The sequence below is a fragment of the Dipodomys merriami genome, unplaced genomic scaffold, assembly GCF_024711535.1.
Source record: "Dipodomys merriami isolate MVZ:Mamm:240054 unplaced genomic scaffold, mDipMer1.0.p SCAF_15, whole genome shotgun sequence".
NCBI lineage: Eukaryota > Metazoa > Chordata > Mammalia > Rodentia > Heteromyidae > Dipodomys > Dipodomys merriami.
The window spans coordinates 7759525-7786087 of record NW_027202826.1 but is presented as its reverse complement, the minus strand read 5'-3'; the positions used below and the strand labels follow the sequence as shown (position 1 = coordinate 7786087).

Genomic DNA, 26563 nt, shown 5'->3' with positions numbered 1-26563 from the left:
TATTCAATTTTGCATATTGTAAAAGAAACTTCAAAAGTTTTAGACCGTCATCTCTCAAGAGGCATAAAAGGCTGCATGTAACCCAAAACAATGTCAACTTTCAGTCATGTTGTGAGTTCAATTAAGACAGATTGAAGACAGATGAGGTGGCTGATGCCTATAATCCTAGCTACTTGGGAAGCAGAGATTGAGAGGATCCCAGTTCAAGACCATCTGGGGCAAAAGGTTAACAAGATCCAGTGGAAAATGCTGGGTGTGGTAGTGTGTCATTCCAACCCTGCGGGAGGCATAATGAGTAAAATTAGAGAATTAGAGAGTAGAATAGTGGTCATCACTAGCTGCAAGCAAAGGAAGGCAGGAGAGAGGATAGAGAGAAAAACCAATGAGTGCTCAGTTACAGTTAGGTAGAAGGATTATGTTGTAGTGTTGACAGATAGGGATCACAGTGATTTACAGCTTTCTATATATTTTGTAAAACTAGAAGAAAGGGATTTCAAGAGTTCCTGACCAAGAGAAATGGTAAATATTTCACAAGATGGAAATGCTAATTTATTCTGATTTGATCCCTACACACTATCCATGTATCAAATTATCACACTGTACTTCAAAAATGTGAGAAATTATTAGGTGTCAATGAAAATTAAAAATGCAAATATTTTAAAACAAAGAAAGGCTAAAATTTTATTCTCAGAGAACAAAAGACTCAGATTCTACCTTTATGGTATAAGTTACAAAATGGTCAAAGAAGAAAAGGCCTAGAAGGAAGTGAACTCCAAATATAGACATCCTTGATCTATTGAATTTTAACATTTATTTTATCCTCATATTTGACTCCAAAAGAAAGGAGATGACTTGATTCATTGCTAGGACAATTTTTAGGCTTATGTCAGCAAGGAGTTAAACTCTACCCAATCTGCATAGTGTGACAAATTCCTAACAGATGGAAGGATCCTGTTTTACTTTGACAGAAAAGATAATTGTCATTCTGCCTTCCCTTACAAGGGAGGAATGAGATCAATAATAATGGTAATAAAAACCTGTTGATGTCATAATCTGCATCTCTAAATATGAACTTCATATTTATCTTGGTAAATCTAAAAACCAAAAAAAAAATCTCCCTGCTTTAGCATACTCTCTCATTTTAACGCCTGCTGTCACAGTTTGTGGCATCTGTGATTTGTTTCTTGGAGGAAAATTATAGTACTAAATTACCAATTAATCTACAAGTTCTTACACTGTAACACAAATTGCTATGTAATGGCTCAATTTCCATTAATAATCCAGAAAGTATGTTTTACATAGATAGAAATTGGAGATTACCATGTAACAATTTGTTCATTTCATGAGAGCACTGGCTTTGTTGTTGTTGTTGTTGTTACTGTGAAAATGTTAGGGAATTTAACTACTTCATTTCTGGAGACATGTCATGCAATATTATTTTTAAATGTTATCATTTTTTGGTGGTACTGGGGTTTGAATTAAGTGCCTACAGGCTTTATCTGTATTATAAACAGTTCATAGAAGAAAATCTAACCCAGGATCTGTCAACAGTTATTATCTGTTTCTTAGTAATCATGAAAATATGGCATGCACATCAACAGTAAGGTAATATTCCAAATTGAAATCTTATAAAAACATTTAGAATTATACATGTTAGCAGAGTTACAGAAAAGAGAAATAGGGCTGGGAAGGTGGCTCAGTGGTAGAGTGCTTGCCTTGCATGCATGAGGCCCTGGGTTTGATTCCTCAGCACCACGTAAGCAGAAAAAGCTGGAAGTGGTGCTGTGGCTCAAATGGTAGAGCACTAGCCTTGAGCTGAAGAGCTTAGGGACAGCACCCAGGCCCAGAGTTTAGAGCCCACAACTGAAAAAAACAAACAACAACAACAAAAAACCCAAAAAACAACAAAAAAACCTCAGAAAACTGAGAAATATTATCGTGCCATGATTAACCTCTTTACAGATATGTGAAGCATGTAGAGGATTATTCCAGAAACATTAGGGGAGATCATGGTACTTACTAAAATTTTTAAATTTTTAGGGTTTTTAAAACATCACAACAGTCTTTTGTGCAGAATATAAACAGTGGCAGCATTATAATATACTTAGGGGAAGAGTGTAAAACAATAGTTGTAAAATTATAATAGAATCCTTTGGATAAAAAAACATAAATTACAGCTCTGTCATTTTAGATATAATTCCTGATGTCTGACTAGTAGAGTTAATAATTTTTGTTCTATTGTGGATTATGGAAGCCCACATTTTCATATGTAAATACTTATGTGGACTTTCACCATGTAATTTACAAAATAAAGATAATGCTGTACATTTCCAGCAGACTAAGTTCCTTAAAAAAATAATAAAAGCACAATTTCAGAGGCCAACGATATGTTAGTACTTGAAGAAAATTTAGCATATTGCATTAACAAATCTTTACTCTCTGTTTGAACTTGATAGTTAAAAAATATAGGTCCATTATGTAACCGGGTGAATAGTTAGTAACAATGCATTCTATTCTTGAAAATCTGTAAAGCAGATTTTAAATGTTTTCACTCTCAAAACTGATAAGAATGTGAGGGAATGCACACATTATTTATTTAATTATTCCATAATATATGCATATAATATGTATATATAATTATACAATTGTGCTTGTTAATTAAATAATTTTCATGATCCGATTATATCCTGAAAAAATATATTTAGTGCAGTAAAAAATATCTTTGATATAAAGAAATCTTAATTATCTTTTAAGTACTTTTAACTTCAACTATAAAAAAATTAAAATATTTGTAAAATATGTAGTGAGAATATTCCATCATTGAAAACTGTATTTTCAACTTTGGGAGTTGCTTGTTCTAGGGCTTTGAACTCAGGACCTTGTGCTTGCTGGGCAAGGACTCTACCAATTGTGCCTCATCTCCAGCTCTCATTAAACACTAAATTTGAGTTTTACCTAAATTTCATTTCAGTATGATGGTGACTCTCATCCATGACTCAGCACTTGGGGGTGGGGCAGGAGGATTGTGAAATTCAAGTTAGGAGTATAGGAGTATAGGAGACCCTGTTTCAAACAAAGCCAAAACTCAAATAAAACACAAACACAGTAAGAAACAAAACAAACTAGAAATAATATGCTATGTTTTTTTAGGATCTGATGAGTTGCTTAAAGCTATCTGAATATATGGCTATGTTAATGACACTAATCTAGAAAGCATAATAACATGTACTATTTATGCAGTAATATATAATCATAATATATATAGCATATACTAATATGCATCTGTAGATATCAAAATTAATATAATAAAATAATTTGCCAAGAAGGCATGCCAGTTGTGATTTTATAATAAATTATCTGATAGCTTTCTTTAGTTACTATGATTACAATTCTTCCTCATGAGCTTCCATTTTTAGTAGTACATATTGCTTCCTTGTTATATTTCTGACTATGATTGTAGCTTTGAAGCTTGTATAGTTTTATGTTCAGTGGTTAGGATCTGTGAATTTAAGCCTGAGTTTGTATTTGTTGAAATTATTATAAAGAAAAATGAATCCTCGGCTATCTTTTTGTTTGTTGGTACCGGTCCTGGGGTGTGAACTTTCTTGTTTTTGTGGTTTTACTTGTGTCTGGTGTACCCCAGCATTTGAGTCATGCCTCCATAGCAACTCTTTTTGCTGGTTACTTGGGAGATGGAGTGTGGCAGAGTTTTCTTTCTGGGCTGGTTGTGATCTGTGTAACCAAAACTCGGCCTCAGGAGTAGCTAGGATTGTGGGCATCAGTCACTGGTACCTTAAAAGAGTTCCTTGAAGGTCCTGTGCCAGTTGTTGCCCGTGGGGTGGAGACCCATTGACTGTGGTAGTTCCGAAGTGTGAGAACCTGGTATGTGTGTGTGTGTGTGGGGGGAAGTCCCAGGGGGGAAGTCCCTCCCCACACTGACCTCACCTCCAAGCTCCTCAGGCCTCTGGGGAGGCGGGGCGCCAAAGGGCTGCGCCACCGGATATAAAGAGGCAGGGGTTTCCGGGGAGGAGACACAGCCAGAGAGGCTCCTCCCCGAGCCAATCAGTGCGTGAGGAGAGAGCCAATCAGTGCGTGAGGAGAGCCGGGACCGGCGTGGAGGCCTGGTTCAGGCCGAGCAGTGCCTGAGGTGAACCCGGACTGGCAAGGAGACCCAAGCCAGAGCGGAGCAGTGCCTGAGGAGACCCGGGCCAGCGGAAAGGCCCGTGGAGAAGAGAGGTGCCCCTGAAGAGGTGTGCGAGGCCTGTGGAGAGCGGAGAGGTCTGCAGAGCTGAGGAGCCTGCGCAGAGCGGAGAGGCACAGAGGCCCATGGAGCGCGAGGCCTGTGCAGAGCGCAGAGGCCCGTGGAGAGGAGAGAGGCCCGTGGAGTGCGAGGCTTGTGCAGAGCGCAGAGGCCCATGGAGCGCGAGGCCTGTGCAGAGCGCAGAGGCCCGTGGAGAGGAGAGAGGCCCGTGGAGCGCGAGGCCTGTGCAGAGCGCAGAGGCCCGTGGAGCGCGAGGCCTGTGCAGAGCGCAGAGGCCCGTGGAGCGCGAGGCCTGTGCAGAGCGCAGAGGCCCGTGGAGAGGAGAGAGGCCTGTGCAGAGCGCAGAGGCCCGTGGAGCGCGAGGCCTGTGCAGAGCGCAGAGGCCCGTGGAGAGGAGAGAGGCCCGTGGAGCGCGAGGCCTGTGCAGAGCGCAGAGGCCCGTGGAGCGCGAGGCCTGTGCAGAGCGCAGAGGCCTGTGGAGAGGAGACAGGCCCGTGGAGTGCGAGGCCTGTGCAGAGCGCAGAGGCCCGTGGAGCACGAGGCTTGTGCAGAGCGCAGAGGCCCGTGGAGAGAAGAGAGGCCTGTGCAGAGGCCCGTGGACAGGTGTGAAAGGCCTGAAGACAGCAGAGAGGCCCATGGGAAGGAGGAAAAAGGAAAAAACTTGCGCCTTAGAGGTTGCAGCTGCTCCTAGTTCTGAAGTAACCCAAGACAAGGTTGCAGACCAACTAATAAAACTCCTTTGTCACCTTTAACCGTGCCTCCACGGATTTTCTTGCTCTCAGGTCATTACAGAGGGACAGGAATTCCATGATGGAAGAGACTTTTCCTTCCAGGAGCTTCCAGACCAGTATGGAGTTGGCTGCTTTGTAGCCTGATCTTTATGGTAAAACAAGACATCCTGTTATTTTTGTTTCTAAACGGTGTGGCAATGGCCTAATGCCCAGAATTTTACTTTAAAACAAAAACAGCATTGTAAAACCTACTCTACCAATGGAGCAAATGGGAGGCAAAATTGATGCCACTTGACTGACTTCCACGGTGCTTCAGATACAAGTTACATCCTGTGACTTTCTGGGCTTTTTTCCCCCTCCCTCCCTCCCTTCCTTCCTTCTTTCCTTCCTTCCTTCCATCCTTTCTTTCTTCCTTCCTTCCTTTCTTTCTTTCATCATATCCTTAGAAGTACACAGGTTGATTCAAAAAGCTTCACACACATTGCAAGGTTTAGCCTTAGGTCTTAAGGACAAATATTATGCTGGCAACTTATTTGTTTTTGACAATACCTGTCAGTTCCACAGGCAATAAAAACAACATAACCACAAGATGGTCTTCAGATACAAAAACAAACTGCTCAGAGCCAAGTGTGTCAACTTTTAGATAAAAACAGAAAATTCCTAGAATTGTACTCAACACTTTTTTTTTTTTTTGGAAATAAACAGGCTGTTTGAAGATAAAAGAAAAAGTTGTTTACCAGCCAACAGATGAAAGTGTATGAAGGACCAAGGTATTTTGCAACAGACATCTGGAGATTCCATTAGAAATTGAAAGCACCTTGAAGCAATGAGTTCTTTAAAGTATAGGTTGGCTGGGCTTGAGTGAGATGAGTCACACCTGTGTCCAGGATCTGAGGGAAAACCTCGCACCCGCTAGCAGCGTTCTGTAGACTTCTAGGAGTCAGTCCATCTCATTATTGATTCTTATTAGAGGCCTTTAAAAGCATGACTACACAAAAGCCAATGCAAGCATCCCTTTCAACATCTTGTACATGTCTTTGTAATATGCTTGCATATTTTAAAGTGTGTGTGTATTCCAGTATCAGATGTCTAGGTCAGTGATAAAGAGTATCTACATTGATGATTCTTTATTAGATTCTTTTTTTTTTTTTTTTTTTTTTTTTGGGTCCGGTCGTGGGGCCTGAACTCTGGGCCTGGGCGCTGTCCCTAAGCTCTTCAGCTCAAGGCTAGCGCTCTACCACTTGAGCCACAGCGCCACTTCCGGCTTTTTTCTTTTTGCTTATGTGGTGCTGAGGAATCGAACCCAGGGCCTCAGGCATGCAAGGCAAGCGCTCTACCACTGAGCCACCTTCCCTCTTTATTAGATTCTTTATTATGGACTACCCTGGCATCTCCTTGGGTAAATTATTCTTGTACATATGGTGATGGTGGATATGATGACTGATATATAGGGAGAAAGCCAGGTTGTATTGAGCATGCCATTTAGTCATTTAGTTTTTTCCTATAGAAACTGTGTGAACAATTCTTAAAATAGTCTGAAAATTCCATCCAACTGAAAATGAAGATGCTGACATAAACCTAACATCAGGTTGGGCGCTGGTAGCTCATGCCTGTAACCCTAGCTATTCAGGAGGTTGAGGTCTGAGGATTGCAGTTCAAAGCCAGCCTGGGCAGGAATGTCCATGAGACTCTTATCTCCAATTAACCACCAGAAAACTGGAAGTAACACTGTGGATCAAGTGGTAAAGTGCTTGCCTAGAGCTGAAGAACTCTGGGTCAGTGCCCAGGCCCAGAGTTCCAGTCCCATGACTGACAAAAAACAACTAATGTCACCCACAAATAAGTAAATGTTCTCTCTCCTTCTTTTGTGTTGCCTATCCCGGCATTTTGTCAGAGACAAAAGCTGACCTAATGATGAAATATAATATGGTATCCTAGATGGGGTCTGGAAAGAGAAAGAGGACCTTAGGTAAACATTAAGGAAATCTGAATATATCTGGACTATATACTATAACCATAGTATAGCTATAGTTATACTAGATTGTAAATTGAAATAAAAGTATCCTACTGATGTAACATCATATTATTAGGGGGAATTAGATATGGGTTATATGGGGGTTCTGTACTATCTTCAGTTTTTTGTAAATATGAAACCTAAAAAAATGAATGCAAAATACCATCTCTGTATTAAAAATTATGTAATTGTACTGAGTTTTGGCCTTGCCCATCAGTATGAGAACTGCCCTATGAACAAGCCTCTTGGTGGGAATGGGATCTTCCAAGGTTGTCCTGGACTTAGATACACAAATCTAAAATAATTCTGTAAAAAATTTCAGAGAAGAGAATGGCAAAACAAAGAGTATAATTTGTTGTAAAAGCATACATGTTATATATAAGAAACATAGAATACAAACGTTATAGATAAATTATAAATTAATATAAATGTGCCATACCAATACTAAAATGTGATTCAGTGTCAGGAGGGGAAGACATTGTGCATGCTCACAGGAAGAAAAGAGAAAGCAGCTATAGCAAAGTGTTTGGCTTTGATCAAAGCTGAGGGTTTGAATCTTAAAACACCAGTTAAATGCCAAGTTGTACCTGTTTAGGCATGTAATGTGGTAGATATGGTAAAATGCAATGACAGTGGGCTTTGGTGGAGGAACAGATATACACAGAGCTGCCAGCATTGTGGATTGCTATAGGTCTTTTGAGAGTGGGCTGGCAGAATTAAAACTAAAAACACAAAACCCTAAAGATTTTAATACCATTCTTAATTTTCATGTGGTCCCAATTCTTGGGGTTTACAGATTCTAGTAACCAAGCTCTGAAGATAAATAGAAGAAAAAGGTGGATAAAGTTAGTGTTTAGGCCTTTTCTCCTCTGTGTGTGTGTGTGTGTGTGTGTGTGTGTGTGTGTGTGTGTGTGTGTGTGTGTTGTTGTTTTAATTAGGTTCTTAATTCAGACTTGGTTAAAGACAAGACTTAGAAGAGGGTAAAAATATAGTTGAAGCTAGTGCTCTACAGAGGAATCCCCAGAGAGGGAAATGTAAACTATAATATGTCATTAAAAATAACTCAGTTTAAAATAGTAGAAGACACAACTCCAAATGAAAAGATGAAAAAAAAAACCCCACAGCAATAGCATCAAGAAGGGGAACCGCATAACTATTCCATGACACAAGCAAGACAAGTATGGGTCTATTTAGGTACAAAGGAATATTAAATAAATTTAAGAGAAAGCAGACTATGAAACACAACATTTTCGTGATACAATGACAAAAAAATGTTCTTGTTGGATATACAGTGACAGGATTCGGAGGATAATTTAGGGAAACATAAATAGACTTTGCTGTTCTTTATTTTCTTCCCCCCCATTAAAATGGTTAATTGCAAATTTAAAAATATTCTATACATATCTAAGAGAATATGGGTTACCTGGATCAAAATTATTCAGATGAAGGGTTCCATTAAAGTTATAATTTATTCATACCTGTTTTTGAAAATTCCTAGAAAAACAATAAAGGGCCTGTGAACAGCAGGCCTAGTTCTCCACATACTCATGAGCATATGTTTGTGAATACAAATACACAAACAATCAAATCATAGCTTGTTCTCCATGTGGCACTGTTGTAGAATTTCAAAGTCAACCCCCAAAGAAATGCGCAGATGTACATGCAGCTAAGGAGAAGTCTTTTTATTTTCCCATTTTAGTTTCGATTTTTTTTTTTTTTTTGGTCAGGGTTTGACCACTAGGCTCCAACATGACCTTGATGAACCATGATTTCAAGGTCTGTGGAGATGCTCAGATGGTGACAGATTCATTTGACATCTGAAAACAATGAAGTTCACTGGTAGGGGATTTAAAAAAAATCTCAAGATAAAAAAGTGATAGTCTGTAAGGTAACAAAAAAAATGGTGATGGAAGGTGAGGTTCAAGTTAGAATTTTTTTTTCTTTTAAACTAGCAGGGACTGACAGCTGAGAGGATAAGATTTGACAAGTGTCCATGGTGGAAGACACATCTCCATTCCATCCTCAGAGAAATCCAGGATTTCATTTCCATGTCCAGAACACCAGATAGAGAAGAGGAGCCACAGGTAGGAGCTATGGGGTCAAGACCGAGGGGCTGAGTTGAGAAGAATGAATGTGTACTCATTCACTACTTTCAGTGTGTCCACGGTAAGTTCTTTTACTTATCCGCGCCTTGGTTTTCTCATTTGTAAATGGACTCCACCAGTCCAGGATGGAGGGTGTCCTCAATGTTAACTGTTATTGCTCTTGGCAGAAATGGGGATGGTGCTTTGTAGTATGTCTCAGAAATCGCATCATAAGTTTGAGATCTCCCCAGATAATCTGGGTTGCAAGAAAGTCTTCTGCGAGGGTGATCCATTTCTACTTATTAGGGCATGGGAGAGATTTGTGGAGAACAACAAGACTTGTTAACCCACTGGGGAAGGATGTGTTCACTTACAGAGGTGCCCAGTTGTCCTGCAGGCCGATGGCACCTCACAAGAGTTGCTGCTGGTTTAGACATTCTTCTGACTTCAGAGAATGACAATAAAAATGGTCACAAAGCCTAAGGTGGACATGATGGTAATCAGGTTATTAGTTAGATCACAGTGTTGTTTTCCTGAAGCGTGGAAAGATTTGTTTTCTGTGCAAGATGTGAGATGAGAGGTCTGTGGTTGCTCTCCTTTATTTTGGGGTGGGGAGGGATGCCAGTCCTGGGGCTTGTACTCAGGGCCTGGCACTGTCTTTGAGCGTTTTTGCTTAAGGTTAGTGCTGTATCATTTAAGCCACAGCTCCACTTCTGGCTTTTTTGGGTGCTTAATTGGGGATAAGAGTTTCATGGACTTTCCTACCCATTCTGGCTTCAAACCACTATCCTCAGATTTCAGCCTCTTGAGTAGCTAGGATCACAAGTGTGATCCTACAGTGCCCAGTAAGATCTTTCTTAATTTGATTTTGACCAATCTCTTCACCCTTGTTTCTCAGAGTTCTCTGACTCCTTTTTTCATACTATATGCTTCAGACAAACTTCAAAAATTATTGCTTTCTTCCTATGTCCATGGAAATGCTCTGTTTCCAAGTCTTCACATTTTTCATTTCTGAGACTCTGTTGACATACTCAACTATGAACAGTCATCTGGGGGTCATCTCCTCTGGGACCTTTTGCACACCACCCTCAACCATTCCCCATCTCAGAGGAGTACTGCCCTCCTTTGAACTCCCTAGGGCAGCTGGGTCAGTTTTGAACTAGTGAGCACTTTGTATGTTTAGTCTAATTTTTTTTAATTAAAAATTAAAGTACATGATTAAACAACCTGAGGTTTCATTCTTAATCAACACTCAGTGAACTAATGGATGCCCATCTAAAGCAGTACCTAAACAATGCTTCCTCTACAAGGTAGATGTAAAGTGAGATAAATTCACACAGTCATACTGTACTGGATAGATTTCTTTTTTTTTTTTTTTTGGGTCCGGTCGTGGGCCTGAACTCTGGGCCTGGGCGCTGTCCCTCAGCTCTTCAACTCAAGGCTAGCGCTCTACCACTTGAGCTACAGTGCCACTTTCGGCTTTTTTCTTTTTGTTTATGTGGTGCTGAGGAATCAAACTCAAGGCCTCAGGCATGCAAGGCAAGTGCTTTACCACTGAGCCACCTTCCCAGCCCCTGTACTGGTTAGATTTCTGTTACAGCAACAAAATACCCAAGACAATCAAACTAAACAGAAGAAAGGTTTATTTTCAATCTCAGTTGCTTTTGTCCTGTGCCAGGTAGTACATCATGGCAGGAGTCTATGGAAGGTCTCTACCCACCTCATCGTGGCCAGGAGAGCGACAAGAAGGCCCAAATCCCAATTTCTGCTTCAATGGCAAACCCCAATGACATAACTTCCTTCCCCTTTCTCCATCACCTTCCAATGGCTTCCAAGGCTGGCCACCGTAGCTTTAACATGGAGGTTCTAGGGGACCATTTCTTATCCAAACTGTAGCCCCTGTGCACAAATACTGTTGTTCCTTGGCACAAATACCACCTTGTCTATTAATGCTGAGTTATGGGATAAAACATTTTATGAAAAAAGAGAAACACATCCGTTTCAGCTTTTACACTTACATGGACACACCTTTATGTATTTTGAAGCTATATGATTCCTTCCAAATGTCTTTGGACTCTCTCTCCAGAACTCTCTTCTCAGTCTTTGAGTCGCTGGTTTCTCAAGTTCCTCAGTGATGGGACTAGTGCAGCTTTCTTTTCATTCTTCATACTCAAAGATCTTCAGATCTGAGAAATTCTTTTAAGTACTTTCCTTCTTCATTCCATTTTTCTTCCCTCCTCCCTCTGTCCCATCCTCCTTCCCTCCCTCTTTCTCTTCCTTCTCCTCTTCCCTTTCCCTTCCCTTTCCTCTCCCTGCATTCCACCCCCTTCTTCTGAGAGTACTGGGGTTTGGACTCATGCTTTTGCACTAGGTGGGTGCTCAAATACACACCTACTCAGTTTCAGAAGTACTGGTAGAACAGACTCAACTACCAAACATGATTATAATACATTTCCTCATTTCCAGTTGTATTCTGCTCATATGTCTAATAAAACAGAGTGGCTCACCACAGCCATACTGTGCTAAAAAAGTGATACACATCTGTCAAGCCCAAGGAAGGTAGTTAGGTAAATATTTACATGTGAACCAGATTTTTCTAAGTGTCTTGTGTTTTCAGTGTTGTACAAGCTGAAAAGTACTAGCTAACAGATAATTGAGTGCATTGCAGAGACCTGAAAATTTGCGGATGCTTAGTTCCTGAGAAGGAGCCTCATGCTGGGCCTCTTGCCAGTATGTGCCTGATGGGTCATGCCTCAGCCCCTGAAATGTAGTCCCCTGTCTAGCTCTCTCCCCTTTTCCCTTCCCATTCTGAGAACCATTGGGATTTAGACGATTGCTTCTATTCCTCGGTTGCGTTCCTCCCTGGCTGCCAAATTAACTTGCTGTCTTCCCATCTCTCTTTTACTTGTCACCAAACATAAAGCACTCAGGATTTACTATGGATCCTTTCTTGTGTTGAGAATCAGCCTGCCCACTAATTTGTAATAAACTCAATGGCTTGTTTCAAGTTGGAAGATGAATGAGCAGCATGTGGATGCATGTTGGGGAACTGAATGTAGGACTAGTGAAAGCTGTGACTCTGGCATGCTTCCTGAAGATCCCCCCAGAGGCTTCCTGCCAAGGACTCTCACCTGTCTTAAAGTCTCTTTGGGTTGCTTGAGTCCCTGTCTGAAAAATCTGATTGCTCCCCTAGCTCATGTCTGTCTTTGGTTTCTCAGACTTGATATGAACACTTTTCTTCTAAAGCATTGTTAAAGCTCCAGTATGCAGATGCTGCGGGAGTCTTAGATTCCTGAGCCCTATCCCCTGAGATCCAGACTTGGAAGATCTGCAAGGATATGGGTTCTGGCAGACTCTTATCTCTATTTTATTAAATCAAATGTAAGGGAGAAAAACCCCCCACTAATCTGGAACTGTTTGCTGTTTGGATTAAGGACAAGCCTTCTAAGTATAGCCTTCTCTTTAAATTGGATCTTTGGGTGCTGATTTATTTTGTTTTAGTGTTAGGTATATTCTACCTCCTGTTTCCTCAGTTTATACTGCCTTTTCAAGTAGATATTACATTGACTGAAACTTTCCCTTTAGAAAAGGAAATGTAAAGGAAAGTGAGATGAGGAACTATGTTTTATGTTGTTTGGAAATATGACTCAGCCCATGCAAGTTAATACATGCTCAAGAAGCCACCATAGAATCAAGGTATGTGAATCTTGCTGTGCCAAAAGGAAAAAATAAGAACAGAATACAAAAGATGACTTCATGAATAAAAGCAATTTAATCAATGAATTTCTAGCTGAAGGAAGCACTGACTGGAAAAAGTGAAATATCAAGAGAGCGATGAGATACTCTTGACATGAGGATGGATGCAAGAATTACAAAGAAAAAAAAAAGAATTACAAAGAAACCAATAAGTAAGATTGGTGGGAAAGCCATGGTCCCTGGGGCCCAGTCTCATCTGCATAAGTCAGCTCTTTCTCAGTTACTGCTCCTTCCCTTACATCCTTGAGAGAAAAATCCTGCCTTGGTTGCTCACAAGAGCAGCTGGACTCTTGTGGATGAGAGGTCAGGGTGAAGCAAACTGTTGATATTGGGCCTGCATTTCCTGCAGACAGGAGAGGTTTATGTAGTGAGTCTTCTCCATGTATTTGCTAAAATGCAGCCTGTTCATGCGGCTTGCAGTGAATTCCCATGAGAAAGGTCTAGGGTGTCATTCTGGGTTATTCTGCAGTTCCTGCCAGGAGACTTTCTTTGATCATAACCCTATTGGTAATCACTGAGGATGACTGGAGCTGCTTGGTGCAGCAGGAACTAACATATGTCCTCAGAACAGGACAGAAATAACGATGAGTGCTTTCATTTCGTTAGCTACATTTCCTAAGAAAATTGTTTCCTTTTGGAATAATGCTTATCACCTGACTGTTGTTGTGGGGTGGGATTTTTTTTTTCAGTGAAGATAACAGTTATGAGAAATGTCTCTGATTTCAGTCCTGCTGAAACACACATTGTCTTCGCTGAGCATTCTTGAATTCCCACCCACTGTATTTTCTGCATCTGGTTTGTCCACATCACCATGTATACGGGTCAGCTGCCAGAGGCTCAGTCACCCAGGGTCCTGGGAATATATCTTCCTTGTTATGATAGCTCTTTATTAACTGCTGGTACAACTTCCTCCCAAACTCTAGTTTCATGAACCTTTCTTCCTCCTCCTGGCCTTTCTAACCTCCTTTGCTGCTCCCTACCCCAACCCCCACTCTTGTCTTTCACCCAGACTGCTTATCTAGCTGGGATTTATTTGATTTTTCTTGCCCTTATCCTTGTCCTATGGGAAGGCTTAAAGCTAGTCTGCCTTAAACATTTATAAACTTAGTTTATGCATTGGAATCCCTTTGGATAATTTGGGCTTGACCCTACCACACATTTTTTTAAGTAGGACTTGCTAGAGTGTTTTAGTGTTGAGCATGTAAAGACACTCGTTATGGGAGCAGAGAGGGGGCTGTGAATTATGTTAATGATGAAGAATAAAGGAGTTGAAATGTACTCTGTACTTCCTCTGGCTCATACCTGTAATATATATATATATAAAATGACTTTTTTTTTTGTTAGTCCTGAGGCTTGACCTCTGAGGCTGGGTGCTATTCCTGAGCTTCTTTGGCTTATGGCTAGCACTCTACCACTTGAGCCACAGCACCACTTCCAGCCTTTTCTGAGTAGTTTATTGGAGTCAGTAGTCTCAGACTTTCCTTCCCTGGATGGCTTCGCATCACAATCTTCACATCTCAACCTCCTCTGTAGCTAGGATTACTGGTGCTTGCCAATGGTGCTTGCCTGTAATCTTAACTCTTAGGAGGCTGATATCTGAGGATCATGGTGTGAAGCTAGCCTTCACAAATCTGAGAGACTCTTATCTCCATTTAACCAGCAAAATTAGCAGTGGAGCAAGGCTCAAGTGATAGCTAGTCTTGAGTGAAAAAGGCAACCAAGTGGGCAAGGCCCTGAGTTCAAGCTCCAGTAACACCACACACACACACACACACACACACACACACGCACGCACGCACGCACGCACGCACGCACGCACGCACACGCACACAGAGTCTAGGGAATGCTTTAGTCTGTTCCTACAGTGAATGTGTTTTTAGTCACGATTCACAGCTTCCATAGGACTCGCACCCTGCCTCTCCCTTCTATCCAGAGATGAATAAAATGGAAGAAAAGCAAAGGAGAGTCAGCTCACCTTGTTTTCACTGAAATATATCGTATGGCTTTTAGCTTGGGATTTAGTCCTGATTTCCCAGATAACCCTCTGCCTCTTGAATTGCAATTTGATTTGGAGACATTTAGTACTCACTGTGGTTCGTGGTCAATTGTTCACAGATCTCGATTTTCTTTAAAACTGTTGGTGTTTTCTCCACTAGAATACATACTGAGTGTTCTGACTGATCACAATTTATCTTGGCAGTGGTGAGAAGCGTTTTGTTATGGACTCTTTTATTTATTTGTTGGTTTTTTTTAGAAGTTCATACAGGCTGAAATGCTGTTGGCTGAGTGTTTTAGGGGTGAGGTGGGAAGGGAAGGGGAGAGTTTGGGAAAGTCTTGTTAGCTAGCTCGACATGCGAGAATGAAGAGAATGGAAAAGGGAAGAAAGTTCTCTATTTTATAAAGATATCTTGGACAGACTTTGAATAGGGAATAAGAAAAAAATACCCAAATGTAATTTTATAGCCAACTTCCCATGTCTTCATGTCTGCAGGGTAACTGAAGACCTTTCCCTTGCCATTCAGCTGGCTGATGGTCCAAGAGCAATAGGAGAAGGGCTGGGAAAATTCCTTTTGATGGTTAGAATACACATGGTTTCTTCTATCTTTTAAAATGACAGTTTAGTTAGATAGAACTATCTACTATGATTTGTTTTGGATGATCTTTCTGGGTAAATGAGTGATCTCAGTACCACTGACTGGCTTTCAGTTCTGGGATCACCAGAAGGGTCCCATAACCCCTTCACACAGACAGTCCTAACTTCATGAACGTTCAAGTTCATGACTTCATGAGTGTAATACTAGAATCTGTACTTAAGATTGTAAATTTTGGCCTTTTCCTGGTGGTACAATACTTTCTCTGGATGCTAGGCAAAAAGTTGTTCTAGGCAGTAAGGGTGCTCTCTCTACAGCATGCTATGTGGCTAAAGTGGGGTTCAGTAGATTAGGTGTGACAAGTACATTTTCAACCTAGTTATTGGACTAGATAGACTGTAGGACCCTGTGGTATAAACTGAGTTAGTATACTTCTAGCCATTTCTCCCAGCTCTGTGAGGTGTAACAAGATGGCAGTGTATAGAGAGGCTTCAAGGCTAGGGGCTAGGGTGGCCTTGGCTATTGATTGAGCATGAGTACTTGAGTGGGCCAGGTGTCACTGTGACATTTTCATCTCTGGCTGTCCAAGCATCCTGACACATTCTTCTGTAACAAGGGTTTTAGTGTACCTTTCCTCTCCTGACAAGGCTCCCAGGCTTTTATTGATACCCAGGCTCCATTTTTTGGGGGGGGGCATATGTTTGTAAGGACCCAAGGTGTGCTGACATGTTGCCATCTGAAATGAGACTGAGGTCTCATGGAGCTGGCATGGAGAGGAAGTATAAATTATCTCCTCCCCTGCTCAGGTCCCAGAGCACTGGTGAGTGAGCGGGTGGGTGGGTGGGTGGGCAGAGGGGTGAGCACATATATGACTGCATTCCCATCAGGCAGCATGTACGATGCTGTCACTGGAGAAACCATTCCCACAGAGCTTTCCATGAGGATTTGGGGAGTGATATTTAAATAAATTAATTAATTAAAAACCAAGGGTCATTGCAGTGTGAAGACCAGAACCAAAGAACATCTGGATAGAAAAGAAGAAAGTGATGTAGAAGTATAAAAGCAAATACCAGAAGACACAGCTGGAGATCATAAAATGAGGTGGCTTTGCAGGTGAGAGGAATTGGAGAGATGGGGAGGGTGCTGGTACTGGTCAGCTGTGCAGCAGTGTGAGGCAGGGCTGAGGGCTGAGGGGAGTTTGGGAGCTGCCTCCGTCCACAGGCATGATTGGACTGCATGCCCTGCCATCAGTGGGGAGCAGTGTTTGAGGTCACTGGCTGCAATCTTAAAGATGTCATCTGACTTGGCGGTCGGGAGCAGTACATGCCATCCAGGAGGCCTGGACCCGACAGAGGCACATTCTTGGCAGGTGGCCAAGAGGCCCCTAGTGTCTGCCACCCGTGACTGGATGAGGCCAGGGAGGAGCTTGAGCTTTTTTCTTCTTTGTCTTCCTTCCTTTCTTCTCCCTTCCCCTTCTTCCTTCTTTCTCTTCATCCCTTCTTTCTTCGTTTGCTTCCCTTCCTTTTTCTTCCCCTTCCTTACTTCTTTCCTGTCTTTTCCTTTTTGTATCCTACTATCCCTGGCTCAAAGAGCTCTGGTTGAAAGCACTTGTTTTGGTTTGGGTGGGTGTTTCATAACTGGCTTGCAGTTCCTCTGGTTGCCACTTATATCTGTTGGTACAGTGTAGCTGTCTTTTGAAGCAATATAGCTGTGAGAAATGGCATCAGAGTACATGACAGGGCACGGGACCAGGAGAAGACATTGACAGCCACATTTCAAAGATTCCACTTGCTCAGAAAGCAAAAACAAACAGAAACAAGCAAACTACTGGGAATATTAGGAGACTGTTACACAGACATTCCAGAACTTCATCTTTTTAAGATCAAGGACACCTGGGAAGTTCAAGGTGCTTCATTGCGTTGGCATCCCCTGCCTCTTTGTTTAACATTCTTCTATTCTTTAAACTCTTCGTCAACATTGTGGCACAGCTCTTTGCCTTTTTATCAAACTGTTTTCCAATAAGAAGTGATGTCTGTTGAATAGACATCTAAAGAAATACTATTCTAAAGGAATTGTGCTTTGCTTTTGCTGCAGTTGACGGAAAGATGCACACTGGCTCATTTATTCCACGTCTACTGCATTGTAACAGAAGTTGAATGAAAATGATTGAGTTTGCAGACCTGGTCTGCAGATATGAAACACTGCTGGAAACCGTCAAGTGTGGAATGGCTTTAATTTACTATGTGGATCTCAGCCCACAATATGTCTGGTTTTCATTTGCTTTCATAAATGAGAAAGAAACATAGAGAGCAAACATCTTCAGAGCTGACTGTAGTTGAAAAGAAGCAGTGCTTACAACTCTGAGGTTGCTGTTTGCATTGTACAATGAAATATTGTTCTAGAGGGGTGGAGAGGAAGGAGGTAGAAGTTGGGGGAGGTTTCACTGATCCCCCACATTTGTAAGAATTTTGATGGCTTCTCTGTGAGCAGGTTTGACTTTAGACTCGGTTGGAACTATAGTGTGACAAACATAGCTGGCCTTCCACCTTAAGAACACAGTCTTTAGATTTTTTCCACATGGTTTCAACACTGCCATGTTTGATACTGCCTTCACCAGAGAATGATAAGGGTTGCTTATTGTATCTATCTCCGATGGTCCATTACATGGCGATCACAGCTACCATACAGCTAGAGATGTAGAAAATCCTCAGGACATCTTTTCTTTGTTCCCAGATCTTCACATTTACAGCCCTGCTCTGCTGAGGAGTGTAACCCCAGCAAAGAACTTGAGTTGGCTATCCTGTGTGATTTATAGCAATCATTAGTCATTTACTGTCTCATAAGTAAGTAGAAGAAAGTAATTTCTGATTCCAGCCTGTCTAGTGATCACACCATAGTCCTGCACCCCCCACTCTTAAAGGTCATATGGAATCCATCTGCACTCCTTTGAAGTCAGTTTTATTTTACTAAATTAAACTTTCTCAGATTGTGCCTTTCCCCACACTGTGCCATGTAATGTTTAGTTAATTCTGGCACAAGTATACCTGTGTTTATAAATCTGACAGTTTAGTCTGTAGAAGCAAGCAGGAGTCAGAAATGTGTGCCAAGTTAAGTTTACTGGTCGGCTCCAGGACTGCTCTTTCCTTCTTGATAATATTTTTGATTAAACAGTTCTGTGTGTGGATAAATATCTTTGGCTTTGACTATTAGGTTACTTAAGGAGACAGTAAGTGTAATTGTTAAGAACATAGGACTTTGAGAGAGAGACAGAGAGAGAGACACACACACACACAGAGAGAAAGAGAGAGAGAGAGAGAGGGAGAGAGAGAGAGAGATAGAGAGAGAGAGAGAGAGAGAGAGAGAGAGAGAGAGAGAGAGAGAGAGAGAGAGAGAGAGAGAGGAGAGAGAGAGAGAGCCATGTTCAAATCATAGAATTATAATTTACTGTGTGATCTTACCCAAGTTACTTTACCTCTCTGGGTCCCAACAGCCCTCAGTTGTAAAGTGGTGATTGTGGTGGCCAATCTCCAAGACAGTCAGCGACCTCTACATCTTGTCATTCATGTGTGTGCACAGTCTTCTTCCACATTGGATGGGGTTAACTGGTGATAGCCAGTGAGATGCTCTGGAAATAATGTCGAGTGAGCTCTATGGCCTCGGAGGATCGTGGCCCTCTGGGGAATGTAAATCGCTGCACTGTATGGAGTCAGGCTGCCTGGGGAGAAGCCCCTGTGGCTGGAGCCAAGGCTTTCTCCCGCCATCAGCATCAGTGCAGCCTTGAGCCCCAGTGATGCCCTCAGATGTCCTCATCCCTGGGCATGTGCTGACTACAAGATCCTGAAGGGCTGGGAAGGTGTCCCTACATCCCTGATGGAGAGGAAGTTTGTGGGACGAGAAACATGTGCTATGGCCTTGAAATGGTGAGTGTAGGATGGGTTGAAATGCAGTCATAGACAACATTCACAATTATAACCTTGGTCTCCTATTGCAGGGTCATTGGGAGTTCTAGATGTAATGGTGTAAAAACAGTGGTATTCAGAAAAATCAAAGCAGTATCTGCAAATGGAACTGGCGACTAGATTCTCAGTCCTACTATAGCTGGAGTTCAGTGGTGGAGAACATGCTTGGTGTTTGTGAGGCTCTGGGTTCAATTCCCAGTACAATAAACAAGAATAACAACACCAGCAACCAAGAGGACCAGTACTGTGCATCACCTTCAAACACTCCATGTGTGTTTAGAAGTGAGATGGCTACAGAGTCATAGCAGCCTCCTGAGTGAGGTATATGAGGTCACCTAGAGGACACTTCTTTTGCCTTGTCCCACTTGTTTATTTCTGCCTCATTCTAATGAACAGCAGTGTGGCAGTATTAATGGTATAGTATTAGTGGAACAGCATTAGTGGATTAGTATTAAGAGTATTAGTGGAACAGCATTAGTGGAGCAGTATTAGTGGAGTAGTATTAATTAGAGCAGTATTATTGAAACAATACTAGCGGGGCAGCCTTAGTGGAGCAGTATTAGTGGAGTAGCATTAATTGGAACAATATTAGTGGAACAGCATTAGTGGAGCAGTATTAGTGGAACAGCATTAGTTTGACCACACTGCTTCAGCTGCTCCTGTGCCTCTGGCTCTGCTTTGGGCTTCTCTACTGCTGTCTGCTGTGAATCTGCCATGACTTGAACCATCTGGATGTATGTGCCAGCTGGACTTGCAATGAAGTTACAAGTAGGACTCCTTGGGAGTGGGGAGTGAGGGAAATAAGTCTCCTTTGCCTTCCCTTCGCTAGCTGATACTAAGACACCAATTTTTCTGTTTTATCATATGTTTATCTGTCATCTGTCTTTCTGTCTTGTATTTTGCAGTACTAGAGCTTGAACTGAAAGCACACTTGAGCCATTCCCCCATCTTTTTTTCTTTAGTTTGTGGCTTTTGTCTTCCAGCTTAAAATATGATTTCTCTATCTCCTTCTCCTATGTAGCTAGGATTACAGCACTTGGCACCATCACCAGCTTCTTCTTGGAACCTTGTTGCACTCCCTGTGCCGCAAGTTCCTTAGAGTATTCCTAGTGAGTGGAGACCTGTTCAACACAATAGAAATCTTCTCAGTGCTACATTTGGACTGTTTTTCTCCTCTCCCCTCCCCTCTTCTCAGTCTCATTCTTCCCCATCCCCTGCTTCTATTCCTTGAGCCCAATGTTGAAAAGGACCTGTGTGCAGGTCCTTCTATGTCTCCAACTCTGCCATTTAGGCTGAGAATGGAGGTTCTAGTACCAGTTGTCAGGTATTTGTTTGCTTGAAATGTGTATGTAAAATTGTTAGATGCTCACTTTGCTACTTCATTGGGTTTCCACTGCTCTGTGAATAAAGCCTCCAACATTTCACTTGGTGGCCAGTGCTTCCCCTAAAACTGCCCCTACTCCCCATCTTCCTTTCCAGCTTGCTGCCCCATCCATTGCTTCTCTGCCTTGGCCTTGGGAAGTTTTGCTGAATTTCTTATGCATGACGAGTCTCTATTGCCTCTCAATCCAGAGTCTGCTGTTTTTCTCACTTTGCTTGGCAAATTGTCACGCTCCTTGGGTATGAGCCTAAATACCAAACCCCAGGAAGAACCCTTGGATATCATCTTAAATACCCCTGTGTCAACTTGACCTTTTCTTTTCTCAACACCAATTGCTCTAGTGTGATCCTGGTGTCTGTCACTCCTTCCTGAGTGGTCAGACTGGAGGGCAGGGATTCAACTGTTTTCTTCTTTATTGTTTCCCTTTTGGCTTAAAGACCATCTCAATGTTTCTTGAATGGAAGAATTTACCTTGGCAATATTCCACTTGGATGATGATTTTTTTTTGTCTTTTAAGAGAATGTCTTCATCCTTTTAGAATAGGATCAATGTCCAGAAAGACCTCAAGTTGGGGAAACAAGCTGTTGTTCAATATTGTAGTGACAAGTATGTTAGTAAAAGGATTTCTTTCTTTTTTTTTTTTTTTTTTGTCGGTCGTGGGGCTTGAACTCTGGGCCTGTCCCTCAGCTCTTCAGCTCAAGGCGAGCGCTCTACCACTTGAGCTACAGCACCACTTCCAGGATTTATTTCTTAGCACGGGACAAAGGCAATAGCACACTAACTTTCAAGTTTCTCTAGTGCTTTAGATTACAGTTAAGAGTATAAAATATGATTTGGAGACAAGTTTTTGAGATTGTCTCAACAATCCTGTACTTAAAAATAATACTTGAATAGACTGGGCTTTTAGCTTCCATTATAGCTAGGAGGAACACTAGTTACTCAGGAGGCTGAGCTCTGAGGGTTGTGGTTTGAAGTCAGCACAGGCAGGAAAGGCTATGATAAAAATGATTTGGGAGGGCTGGGAAGGTGGCTCAGTGGTAGAACGCTTGCCTTGCTTGCCTGAGGCCCTGGGTTCGATTCCTCAGCACCACATAAGCAGAAAAGAAAAAAGCCGGAAGTGGTGCTGTGGCTCAAGTGGTAGAGCGCTAGCCTTAAGGCTGAAGAGCTGAGGGACAGCGCCCAGGCCCAGAGTTCAGGCCCCACGACTGGACCCAAAAAAAAAAAAAATGATTTGGGAGGCATTCTGAGAGGTGAAGGCCCAGAGTCTAGATGATCTCTTCAGAGCACTTCCTGTGTACTAACCCTGGATTTCATTCAGTACCTATCTGCTAAGAGATAATACAATCAAATTAAAAAATAAAGTGCTTTTTTCCCTTTTCCTCTTCTTTTTGGCTTTGAGAACTATATTTAAATTACAATTTCCTGTTTCCCCCAAGAACTAATTAACCAGCAAAAAGTAAAAGCTGGAAGTGGATATGTGACGCAAGTGGTAGAATGCCAACCTGGAGGGAAAAAGCTAAAGGACAGTACTCTGGCCCTCAATTAAAGCCTCAATGCTGACACGAAAAGAAAGAAAGAAAGAAAAGAATTAGTCTCACAGATTTTTGTACAGGCTGGCTTTGAACTATAAGCCTCAGATCTCAGCTCCCTGGATAGCTGGGATTACAGGTATGAGTGCTTGATGCCTGGCTTTGTAAGTTTTTTCTTTCATTTATTTAAAACTGAATAGTAGAAAAATTTCAGGGTAATGTGAACATTGGCTATGATGAAATGAGCATGCAATGGCATCTAACTAAAATAAAATGGAGTGGGCCTCATTATTTTTAAATAGAGGCCACTCTAAGGGAAAATAAAAAGCTAGTTATGCATCAGGTTGTACTCCAGGAAACATAGGGAGACCTTGAGGCACTAGCACAATTATGGTGCTCACAACCCTTCTAAAGCCAAACCAAACCCTCCTTTGAGTTCTGGCATGAGCAGCCTTTGTGTCCAGCTTCCATAAATCATTCTTCCCTTTATTTTATCATTTGACACTGTGATACTTTAAAGTGGGTGTTATTTATCTAGGGAGTGGTGGTGAATGGACATTGCAAGGATTATAGCTGTTTAACAACTGTCTACGAAGCTTCCAGAGTTCTTGGGAGGGACAGGAAATATTAATTTAAAAATAGTTCTCAAAGCCAAAAAGCAGAGGAAAGAAAAAAAATCACTTTATTTTTTAATCTATTTGGATAACTTCTTAGCAGATGGGTAATGAATAAAATCCAGGAGTAGTACATAGGAAGCTCTCTGAAGAAATTGTCTAGACTCTGGGCCTTCACCTCTCAGAATGCCTCCCCAAGTTTTTAGAGAATATTCTCTGCCATGATCTTTCATAGTTTGAAGGGAAAGGAATTGAGGGCTGGGAAGGTGGCTCAGTGGTAGAGCGCTTGCCTTGCATGCATGAGGCCTTGTGTTCGATTCCTCAGCACCACATAAGCAGGAAAAAAAAAGCTGGAAGTGGCGCTGTGGCTCAAGTGGTAGAGCACTAGCCTTGAGCTGAAGAGCTGAAGGACAGCGCCCAGGCCCAGAGTGTAGGCCCCACAACCGGACCTAAAAAAAAAACAAACTTCTGAAGGGAAGGGAATTGAAAAGCTCTCAAATAAACAGCACAGTGTCCTAAAACAAATCCTCATGATCAAAGTGACTTTCTTCCTCTCTCCCCTCCCCTCTTAATATAGGATAAATTCTTGAGTTGGAGGCAGACAGATTGCAACTCACAGAGCAGAGTGATCTCAGTGATTGAAAAGGCTGCACATAGAATGCACTTGCGCCTGCCTACCTTCTCACCATGGCTCTGCCTCCCCAAAGCCTAACTAAATCCAAGGTTGTCTCTCATCTGGAACAGTTTTCATTTTGCATTGTTATTTTGTGTGACATGTAAAGTATAAGAGCCAAAGAACATGAGAACAGTTTTCCATATGTCTACTCTGCCAAAACTAACACTCATTGGCAGTGGAATCACGACAGCAATTTAAAGTCTTCAGCACTGGGTCCTGGGCCCCTGCTGACATGAATCATTTGAACACCATGGTTGCAGACAGTGAACGCGTGCATTAGAGAATAGGACGGGAACTCAAGAAAAGATAGTTCCAAAATGACCAATATAGCTAAGAAAGAGATCTTGCAGGAAACAGCCATCCATCCATCCATCCATCCATCCATCCATTCATCCATCCATCTATCCATCCATCATCCATCCATCCACCTGTCTCTTGACTCTCTAAGAAACTTACTATATGTCTATAGACAGTCTCTGGATATTGGATCATATTTAGTTATAATGTAATGGGTTGTATGAATATTTTACCTAAGTTTAAAATTTTCTCAACAATACTTAAATATCGTTTAAAGCAAAATCACTGTAGCCCTTGAAAAGTCAGGGCCATGAAAGTCATTCACAGCTTCTTAGCTGATAGATATCTCCTCTGCTTTCTCTCTTTCCTTGGCACTATTCCCTGGCACCGTGACCTCCCAGCTTCTACTTTTGGAATAAACCCAGAAGCTAGCAAGTGGGACTAGGCAGTAGAAATCACTGCAGAATGTGAGAGCTAAACCTTTCATAGTGGAAGAGCAGGCTCTGTCACAAGAGTAATTGGCTTTGGTTGGCTAGAAGAGGAGGAGTGGTGGGCTGGAGGCCCCAAAGGCACAGTGGTCTCCACACATACCCTGTGATTACAGCATAAGGGCAGCAGAGTATGGATAATGAGGGAGCCTGTGGCTCACATGGAGAATCCTGAGTACTTGGGAGGCTGAGATCTGAAGATACTGGTTTGAAACCATCCTAGGTAGAAAAATTCTGTGAGACACTTATCTCTAATTAACCAACAACAACAACAACAAAAAAACTGGAAGTGGAGGTGTGGCTCAAGTGGCAGAGCAAAAAAACAAAGCAAAACAAAAATTAAGCCAGAGTACAAGAACTTGAGTGTAAGCCCCAGTACTAGTGTGCATGTGTGTATACACATGCAAAGGTCTAATTGCTGAATTGGCCAATCTGATTGTCTGTAGTGTGTGTAGTGTGTGTGTGAGTGTATGTGTAAAAGGATGCAGACAAATTTCTTTTTAAATCCCATTTGGGAACATGTAACCTTTGACATTCCACTGTGTGATTGTTTTGTTGTGGGGCGGGGGAGATCTGACATGGAATATCTTTACAAAGTAGTACCATCTTTTCTTGTTATTTTGACTTCTCTGTATTTTCCTTATCTTGATTTCTCATTACTGGGCCTGTTGTTATCACTGAGGAGAAAGTTTCCATCCCAGATGTCACTGCTGATGCCACGTTTTACGGCTGTCTGCTGTTACTGATGGATGGTCCAGATAGCACAGATAGTGGGGGTCCTTCAGTCTCCGTCGGCACTTAGGCCACACACATAAACAGGAACACATGTGGAGGCTGCTAATTGATTGGGAGGGCTAGGTGCTGCCTTAGCAAGGTTTATGGAGCCGTGCTCCTTCTCCATGGGCTGTGCATGGGAGAAGTTGGGGGAGGTCAAGAGAAAATAAGCTTAAACCAAAGAAAGCCTTGAAAAATAAACAGCAACATCTGGAGAATGACTTCCTTCATGCACATAGGAAGGACTCTTCTAGGCAATGAAAGAGAAATGTTTTTCTTGGCAGCAGGTCATCCTGATGGCCGTTGTAGCTGGGAATGAGCTCACTTTATATTATTTCTTGATTTCTCGTGACGGCGCGGGCTCACAATAGCAGCTTACTTGGAAGTCTTTACAAAGGTTGTTTAAATAAGTGGCGCTGTAGCTCAAGTGGTAGAGTGCTCGCCTTGAGCTGAAGAGCTGAGGGACAGCACTCAGGCCGTGTTCAAGCCCCACCACCACCACCAAAAAAAAAAAAGCTAACTAGATTTTGAGCTTTACAACATGGGGGGGGGCGGGGGAGGGGAAGGGGGGAAGGAGAAGGATTGGGATTGGGGGGGAGGGGGGAGGCTGGGAAGGGATGTGAAGGGTAAACCAAAGGAGGAGGCTGCAATGCTTGATAAGAAATGTACGCATTATCCTTCCCATGTAATTGTAACCCCTCTGTACAGTATGTTCACAAATAAAATTAAATTAAATTTAAAAAAAGCACAAAGGTTGTTTAGTGAAGACCTTAGAATCACTCATTATATTGTTTTGTTTGCATCTTCTTAGTAAATTATATTATTCACATGTATTTTTTTCAGTTCAATTAACAATTTAGGATGTCACCCCAGACATACCAAAGCATGGTAGAATCCTTCTTCTTTTCTTTTTCCTTTCTTTTTTTCTTTTTGGCCTGGGGCTTGAACTCAGGGCCTGGCCTCCATCCCTGAGCCTCTCTATGTTCAAGGCTAGCACTCTACCACTTGAGCCACAGTGCCACTTCTGCTTCTGTAATTTCCTGATGCATAATTATTCACATTAAGTGATTAATCAGCTATGAATCTGCAAAGAGATGACTGTAGCATATGAGATTTACGAAGGGAACTTTCAAGACTTGCCTTACCAAGAACTATGTATTTTTTTTATTGGTCCCACAGACAAAGAAAAGAAAAGAAGTGTATGTATTCTACAAAACATTGTAAAATACAAAACACTGGAGTCTTTTGTTCAGATCACCCTAGAGATCATTGACTTTTTGTAAACCTAAACCTTAATATTAAAAATTTCTGGGGCTATTTTAAAGTTAACACAAAGAGAGGAATACTTTCTAGTTCTATTGTGGGAATCTTATACTGCACTGCTTCTCAGTGCAGTGGGGACTGGCTG

General features: G+C 41.9%; 1 protein-coding gene across 1 annotated transcript in view; it reads left to right on the top strand.

Annotated features, from left to right (window-relative positions):
• The window catches only part of Ttc29 (tetratricopeptide repeat domain 29), a 478601-nt gene that overhangs the window by 100306 nt on the left and 351732 nt on the right, over nucleotides 1–26563 (top strand). The window contains exon 6 of the mRNA XM_070022169.1: nucleotides 8959–9090. The gene's annotated coding sequence lies outside the window, so the exon portion shown is untranslated. The remainder of the gene's footprint in view (nucleotides 1–8958; nucleotides 9091–26563) is intronic.